The sequence below is a fragment of the Mercenaria mercenaria genome, chromosome 16 (genome assembly GCF_021730395.1).
Source record: "Mercenaria mercenaria strain notata chromosome 16, MADL_Memer_1, whole genome shotgun sequence".
Lineage (NCBI taxonomy): Eukaryota > Metazoa > Mollusca > Bivalvia > Venerida > Veneridae > Mercenaria > Mercenaria mercenaria.
In genome coordinates this window covers 29,470,039-29,479,298 of record NC_069376.1, presented here as the reverse complement: position 1 = coordinate 29,479,298, position 9,260 = coordinate 29,470,039, and positions in this window count along the sequence as shown.

Here is a 9,260-nt window from a genome sequence, read left to right as displayed (position 1 = left end):
GACTTAGAGCGCGGACAAGAGTAAAAAGGCCGATTTTCGGTAATTCAAGGGCGATAATTACGAAGTACCTGGCCCGATTTGGTTAGTTATCGAACTTGGCTGAAGACTTATAGTTAAACACATTTTGTTTAAGTTTGGTGAAGATTGGATAAGAAATGTTCGACTTAAGAGTGCGGACAAGAGTGAAAGGCCGAAATCGGTAATTCAAGGGCCTTAATTCCGAAGTGCCTGCGTCGATTTGGCTAGTTATCGAACATGGCCGAGGACTTATAGTAAAACACATTTTGCTCAAGTATGGGGAAGATCGGATGAGAAATGTTTGACAAATAAAGCGGACAAGATTTGTGACAGACACACGGACACACAGACGAACACGCACACAGAGATGAGTAAATAATTATATCTCCCACACCACTGTGTGGCGGGAGATATAATTTAATCAACATAACTATTAACATAGTTTATCTCACTATTAATACCATGCATGATAGTGAGACTCTTCAGCAGGACCTCCATAAATCAGAACTGTTAGAAAAGACCTGGTCAATGGAGTTTAATCCTGATAAGTGTTAAGTGATTAGGATATCAAAGAGAGAGAGAGAGAGAGAGAGAGAGAGGGGGAGAGAGAGAGAGAGAGAGAGAGAACATTGACTTTCCCTATCAGCTACATATATGTATAACCATGAATTAAAAGCTACAAAGCTGCTAAATATTTAATGAGGACTTCACTTCATTTGGAAATCACACTTACAACATGTATCAAACAAGACAAAACAATACCCTAAAATACATAAAAAGAAATGTACAAAAAAACAAACATGAAAATTAAAGAAACTGCATATAAAAAGTATGTTCGCTCCCCCCCCCCCCCCACCCCCCCCCCAACTGGAATACTGCTCAACTGTTTGACACCCGTGGCAAAAATTCTAACATTTGAAAATAAAAGAGCTGCTGCCAGATATGTTCTAAACAAATATGACTATAAATCAAGCGTCACAGAATTTTGCATCCCTAGTAATGTTATATAAAATTCATCATTCCATTGTTTTTGTAGATAACCAGTACCTACTAGAATCTAGGAACCTAAACTTTCCGACCCTTTTCCCGCACAAAGTGTCACATCAACTCATTTTTTCCCATAAACCATTAGACTCTAGAACAACGTACACATCATGTAAAATCCAGTGCTACTCTTAACAGGTTCAGGAGTAGCCCGGAATTACTGATGTTTTGCCTGAAATGAATGTTTTCACCTTTATTGTGTAATATAGTGGTATTTATTTTAATTCAGTGTATCAACCTGATAAGCGCACGAGCGCGGATTGGTAACCAAATACTAACATAACTAAAAGGTTTGTATTTGAGTACCAACCTGCGCTCGTGCTTTGCAAGCGACGTACACGCCATACATGTATACAAAATGAAAATTGTTTCTTCCCAGCAACTACCTTGATAAGTACGCTGAAACATTCTTTTTATGATTTTCATGTTATAAGTCTACAAAAAAGTAAAGAAAATGTAATGATAACATGCCACATTAGTTCATTTTGTTATACGTAAGCCTAACTGCTTAGCTCAGAAATACTTTGCAAACCAAGAGGTCGCGAAGACTTGGATCCTCAGGAGAGCTGTATGTTCTCTTTAACGATTTGACACATGGCAGTGTCCTCCACGTTCCCGTCACGTGGGTACGTTTTTACTTTTTTGTTGGGTTTAACATCACATCGACAAATTTATAGGTCATATGGCGACTTTCCGACTTTTCCTGCTAGAAGAATACCCAGGTACCCTTCGGAAATTATTACGGGCGGGCACCTGGTAGAACAATTGCCCTTTCCCGTAAGCAAGTTCAATAGCTTCCTCACAAGAAAAAGCGAGGTTTCAAACTCACAGAGGTTAGGGACAAGTGATTCGAAGTCAACAATCATAACAATTCGGCCATGGAGACCCCATTATAAGTTATTTGCGGCGACAAAATCAGTACCGGTGTAGATTCTACAAAACTGGTAAGGTTAATTGATAACAGTTTTGTAATTGAAATATTGTTGAAAAACGGCTTAAAACCCAGTAAACAAACAAACAATTAAACACACATAGTTATATAAATCATGTCAGGTTCCGTTTATTTTTTTCGAGAGAAGAAAAACAGAAGAATTTTGGCTGCAATTTATCTCATATTTTAAAGAATGTCAATTTAGATATTTTGATATAAATTTGCGAACTGACTTTTTTCAGGCTTTGGCGTAGGTTTCAAATACATCTGAAGGCATGCCCCTTAATACGACAACATGAAATATGTGATTAAATTTTTTGATTCACAAGACTTAGTTTCAATTTAAAGAAAATGTTTCTTTCAAGACGAAATTTTGTCCTGGCACATACAAATTTGAAATGTTCAAGTTAAAACGACAAATAACATGTACCAAGTTGGGCATATACGGAAGCACGATCGGGATAGAACGAACGTACACATACTACTTTGTCTTTAATATGTCTATGATAAAGTCTTGTGATGAACTCCCTCAATTAATTTTGTGGACTGGCTGGTGACTGAAGCTGCAGTTTCAAATACCTTTTTGTATTGATTTACATAGATAAAGTTTGTTTGTTTATTTGTTTTGGGTTTAACGCCGTTTTCAATAGTATTTCAATTATGTAACGGCGGGCAGTTAACCTAACCAGTATTCCTGGATTCCGTACCAGTACAAACCTGTACACCGCAAGTAACTGCCGACTTTCAAACACGATCAGAGGTGGAGGACGAATGATTTCAGACAAAATTTCTGTTATCAAATCGTCACGGAGAACATACGCATTGCCCGAGAATCGAACTAACGACCACGTGATCCACAGACACTTGGGGTTCGGACCTCAACACACTCCATTCTCCTACGCCCCTGGTTAAGTTTAGCCAATATATTTTAGCATTTTACCATGTATTGAGCATAGGTGACGATCATAAAACGCATTTTGTAACATTTCAGCGTGTTTTTAAAAAATGCATTTTTTACCATCAATGCTCTCAATACTAGAAGATATGCAACTTCTCACGAACACTAGAGAAACAATAGCCAGTTAAACGTTTAAATGAACCCCTACCAATGAATCACTGGTATCAATCGTCAGATCTGTTACCATTCTGTTAAATGACACCGGTCCCGACAATTGTCGTTTGTATTCCGACGAGAAATCAATAAATAATATAAATCAATCTATCTAAATTCTATGGAACACTTCCTTGCGAATAGATCCTGCTTTGAACTGCGCATATCATTGCCGGGTACCAAAATCACACCTGGTACCGGCGCTCCCAAGTACAGGTGGCACTCACACATACAGCGCTCGATAAGCGATTTTAGAGGAGCGGTGGTGTAAGTATTTCTTATTGTATCTCCGGTAATTCAAAACTTTTCTTAAAATGAAAGATATCTGCGCCCTGATGAATAATTGGTGACTATGTTCTGTGAGTGTCACAACATTTCATCTTGAAATAAACAAAATACGGTGAGTTAAACGTGAACGTTTGACTCAAAAATGTCAAATGTCAAAACAACACGTAAAATACTCGGTAAATACTCCAAATGTATTCATTTTTGATACAGTATCGTATAGCCATGTCTTCCTACAATAACCAGTTCAAATTCCAAGACTTAATTTGTTATATTTATAAAGAATGACTCGTGTTTAAAGATGGTATGGGGTTTCAAAGCGGCACTCACATCGCACAGGTGCTAATTTTTTTGGCGCTCAACAAGTACAGCTGGAGAAAAGTCTTCAGAAACGTAGACCTTGTTGTTGTTTACTCTCAGTGTGGTGCCTGTATGATCATAAATCATTATATTGTTAAAAAACTGACTGTAGAAGTCGACCTTTCTATGTTAAAACTTACGGCGACAATATTTTAACATTATTTTTTATTAAAAAGCTTCTTGAAAACTGATTAATGCTAAATTTTGATATGTCCTAGGATTTCGTTGAAAAATGAAAAACGTGCTTCAAAACATTCATATGACTCAGTGGGATCAGTGGACGGTAAGGTTTGCAAGAAGATATGTGTGTGCTTGCGTGCGTTTGTGCGTGCGTATGCGTTTGGTTAAACGCCGTTACTAAACAATATTTCAGGTCAATCTCAACGTTTTTGAATACCAGTATAATGCAGTGAGCATCCGTATGATATGACTGACAAGTTTTCTATTCTTTTCTTTAATTTTAACAACTTACCATACGCCTACATTGAATGTATAATAAATGTTGAACGAAAATATTTCACTTGTTTCATTAGATTTATTATAATAAGATTCAGTAAACACTCATAACAGAAAAATAGAAGGTTTTTACGGTGGATGATTTATACCATTTCATCAATTCGCCACGCGACCCCGTCGAGCGAAAACACGAGAATTAAAAAGAGTTAAACGCGGAGTGGTTAGCGAGCAAAAATTCGATAACATGTGGCGACGCGGAGCGAAAACACGATTATGGGGATGGTGGGGAGGGGCGGGGGGGGGGGGGGGAGGGGGGGGCTAGTGTTAAGTGAGATTCAAGATGTAAAGCGGCTGGGTGCCCGGGTGCCCACCAATGTTATGCCTTTCAAACCTCAACTTCTTGCTCGGAGCCCGCTGATCAGCCAGTTTTCGCTCGACTCCCCCCGACGATTTACATATTAAATCTAAATTTTTTGTCTGCGATTCTCCATACAGAAAATACCAGGAATAAGAAAGGGCGAGAGCGTGGATTGAAAACATGATAATTAGTGGGGCGCTGAGCGAAAAGTCAATATTTACGTTATAAATCAGCGCCAAAAATTAGCGGAAAGACGGAATGGCATATATCAGCCACCAAAGAATTTTGTTAAAATGTCTTTTAATATCTTATTAATTCAAGGAATTTATCAATTAATGAGTTCTTGTTTGGCTCTCTCAGGAATCGATGCGAGTCATTCCGATTTAATAGCAGACATGAGACGTAATGACTAGTTCCATTAACTACTGTTAATCCAACATCAAACTGTTCTTGGTGGTGTAATCTCTACCACACATAACTAACCAGTCCGATTCATCTCTTTTCCGTTGTAGTTGCCTTAGAGCTGACGATTTCTCCACATTTCTGAAGACCTTTCTCTAGCTGTACTTAGTTAGCGTCAAAAAAAATGCACACCTGTGCGATGTGAGTGCCGTTTTGAAACCACTTACCTGAAACCACTTACCTTCTTTCAACACGAGTCATTCTTTAAATATAACAAATTAAGTCTTGGAATTTGAACTGGTTATTGTAGGAAGATATGACTATACGAAGCTGTATCAAAAATGAATACATCTGGAGTATTTACTGAGTATTTTACGTGATTTTTTTTACATTTGACATTTTTGAGTCAAACGTTCACGTTTAACTCGCCGTATTTTGTTTATTTCAAGATGAAATGTTGTGACACTCACGGAACATAGTCATCAATTATTCACCAGGGCTCAGATATCTTTCATTTTACAAAAAGTTTTGAATTACCGGAGATACAATAAGAAATACTTACACCACCGCTCCTCCAAAATTGCTTATCGAGCGCTGTATGTGTGAGTGCCACCTGTACTTGGGGGCGCCGGTACCAGGGGGTGAAAATTGATACCGCTTCGACTGCATTATAACCGGATTATCGCTTCACCACGTGTTACACGAGGTTTGTTTACATAAAGAAGTGATGATCTGGTTTAACATAGCCGTAAGAGTAACAATTTTGGTTCCCGGTTTATGACATGCACTACACAAAGCGAGGGTCCAGCGCAAGCAAGTGTTCCCATTGTTCGTGAGAAGTTGCATATCTTCTAGTATTGAGAGCATTGATGGTAAAAATGCATTTTTTAAAAACACGCTGAAATGTTACAATATGCGTTTTATGATCGTCACCTATGCTCAATACATGGTAAAATGCTAAAATATATTGGCTAAACTTAACCAGGGGCGTAGGAGAATGGGGTGTGTGGAGGTCCGAACCCCAAGTGTCTGTGACGTGATCTGCAGATCTGACTTCTCCCTGTTGAGCTAAGCGGGCGGAACAATTGGTCTCATATCCGGGATACGCCGGTCACCTGAGCGGCTAGAAAATAATTCTTGCCGGTTTAAAAATAAACGCACCACCTGGCATACGCCGGCTACGTATGCAAGTATAAATCAACAAACTTCTAAATTACAAAATGTGTTATGATTTTCTATTGTGACCTCAAATATTTTTTTTTCTAGCGGTATGTTTCTCTCAAAATTCCAAATGTTTATCCGAATATATATCGCGAAAATATATAATATGCCGCTTAGCCTACCTCGCAAGACCGGCGTATATCCATTGACCAGGGCAGTGTCAGGAAGCCAAACGAAATTACTTTTACGAATGCCTAGACGGTTGTCACAGGCACTTGGTTGCACTGATAGTATTTTTCTTATATTGGCCTGTACCTACTGTTTGTTGGTTTTAATACGTGCACCAGTGCTCCCTGTATTCAAAAACATTATTTACTGTAAGTGAATCCCTTTTATTAAAAAAGTTAAAATTTTAGGTTTTGGTATATTATTACATATAAGGCACACCTGACACGGCAACGGAAGTGTATGACCGGTGTATGACGGGTAATGAAAAGGTTTTGAACCACTAAATTATTTCCGGCTTTTGAGCGTTGATCATGATTGTTGTCTTTTTTTTTAAACTATGTAATAAAAATGTTACACAAGGTCAAAAACAAGCTCACAACTTTAAATTATAGAAAAAAGAACTTATTCACAATGCACATGTCAGATATTTAATTTATAAAAATTGAAAAAGTATTTCTGTATGAAAGGTAGGTATATACTTCATAAGTGGCTGCAGGCAGGTATTAAAAATCTCTCTCTCTCTCTCTTCCACCCCCCTCCCTCTCTCTCTCTCCCTCTCTCTCTCTCTCTCTCTCTCATAAAGTCAAGTCATCTCTCGACTGATAGAGACATGGGATACACGTCGACTTGCTAGTTATGTTGAAAAAGAGTTCTAAAAGACTGTTGGGTCTGACATCAGCTAAAATGAAAAGGCTAAAGGAATGTTAGCATGGTAAGTGTGATTAAAAAAGAACAAGCATTAAAAGATAAAAAACCCATAGCACTCTGGTCTAGTACATGTACTTTATGGTTGATACAACCACTTTGAAAGCTGCAAGGTCAGGGTGGTCAAGATTATTCCACAGTACATCTGAAACTTTGTGGTCAGGTTATTCTACAAGGTCAAGGTTATTCCATAGTATTACTTAGGGACAAGATGGTATATGCATATTCTAGCTGTGGACGGACAAGTATTTGTATGCTTATGTTTTGACGTTTTCGTTTGTTGTTGCGATGATTATGAAATTAAGCGTTTATTAGCATTTAAAGATATTTAAATGATATTTTACATCTGTCACACTATTTTGCACTGACAATTAACTATAAAATATAGCCATGGAGTAAATATTTGGTTTTGATGACAGCTTTGAATTTTGTGACATTTAGTGCCTAATTTAGAAGGATTAAACTCCATGTCCCACTTATTTTCCCATTGTTCTAGCTTGTTAAGATTTTCCTGGAGGATTTTGTTTCCATCCACAGAATTGATATCATAATAAGGTATATCGAGGGCTGAGCGCGAAACTATTGTATCTTGTTCTTTGTTTATATACAGTTACAATAGTTTCGCGCTCAGCCCACGATATGTATACTACATTATCGTCGGCAAAATGTCGGATTTGAGACTTGATTGAAAATGGGAGATCGCTAATATAAAATAGAAAATACTGAGGTGTAAGGATGGAACCTTGTGGAAACCCAGATGCCATTGGTACTTCTTTGGAATTTCGCCCTCAAAAACTACAAATTGACTTTCTATCAAGTAGAAATGCATAATACCGCTTGATGACTTGTGGACAGACACCATGATCTTAACAAAAGTCTTACTGAAGTCGAGTACAATTAAGTCAGTTTGTTTACGACTGGAAGTGCTGTTAATCAGCTCACCTATTAACTCAATTGGTTGAGTTTTACAATATCTCCTTCAGAAACGCCATGTTGGAGGTCATAAAGAATGTTACGTTTAGAAAGATGGACAGAGACATCGGATGCATAGATGTGTTCTAGTGTTTTACACAGTGAATGATATAACAGATAATTTGCCAAGTCATGCGGGTCCCCCTTCTTGAATAGAGGACAAACAAAATCTTATCTCTATTTTGTGGGAACAGTGCCTGAGAAGAAAAAGTGTGGAAGATTACCAGTAGAACATCAACAATTTCATCATTAAGTTCCTGGAGGACAACTGGACAAAAATGGTCTGGTCCTGCAGCTTTGTCTGGTTTTTGGTTAGCTAGCAATTTGAGAATATCCATTTTATCGATGGAAATTTCAGATATTATGGAGGCAATGTTCAGAAGGCTATAGAATTTTAAGTTTTTGAAGTAAGTTTTGTCTAAGATAAAGTGGTGATTTGTTTAAATACGGATTTATAATTTTAAATTTGAAAATGAAATAGATTATTATAGTGCTTGTGGTCTTAAACCAGTGAAATGTCAAAAAGGTTATTCCATAACCCTACATATTGCTGGTAAGTAAATATTTACACAGACTATCATCATAACTGAGGAGTTACATTTACATGCTCTTCACCAGTGTGGATTATAAGTCCTGCTTTGGTGTAGAAATCTTTCGCTTGAAAAAATTTATCCTGGTACATGGAAGGTTGGTGGTTCTACCCAGGTGTCTAATGAAGTTATACCTGCAGGCACACCTTATGTATTCCTCCAACAACATCAGATGTTTGAAAAATACCATGTCAAGAGACAGGAAAAAATAACTGTACAGCAATAGACCAAATCAGTTATTACCATTCATAATTTTATCATGTCCAAAACATTGCGCAATGATACTTATTTCCACTTTGGTGATTATTACATTTCACTCGGACTTTATCGTAGACCCCTTTGTAAAATCTCAAACTTTAAACTAAAATAAAGGTATTAAATCCATATAATATTTGAACAAAATTTCAAAGTTTTGTTGTTTGTAGCATCGTCTGAAGCATGTGCATTGAAAATCTTAATTTGATATCTAAAATAGTGTGATATTTATTTCTAGTCACTTATTTTCATTGTAAATATACTTCGTTATACCCAAGTAGAAACTGGCAGGTACTCGAAAATGCAGCTCTCTGATTGGTCAGTTAGAATCCCTAACGTACGGTGATGTCATGTTAAAATTATAAATTTCTGGAGGTCCATCAT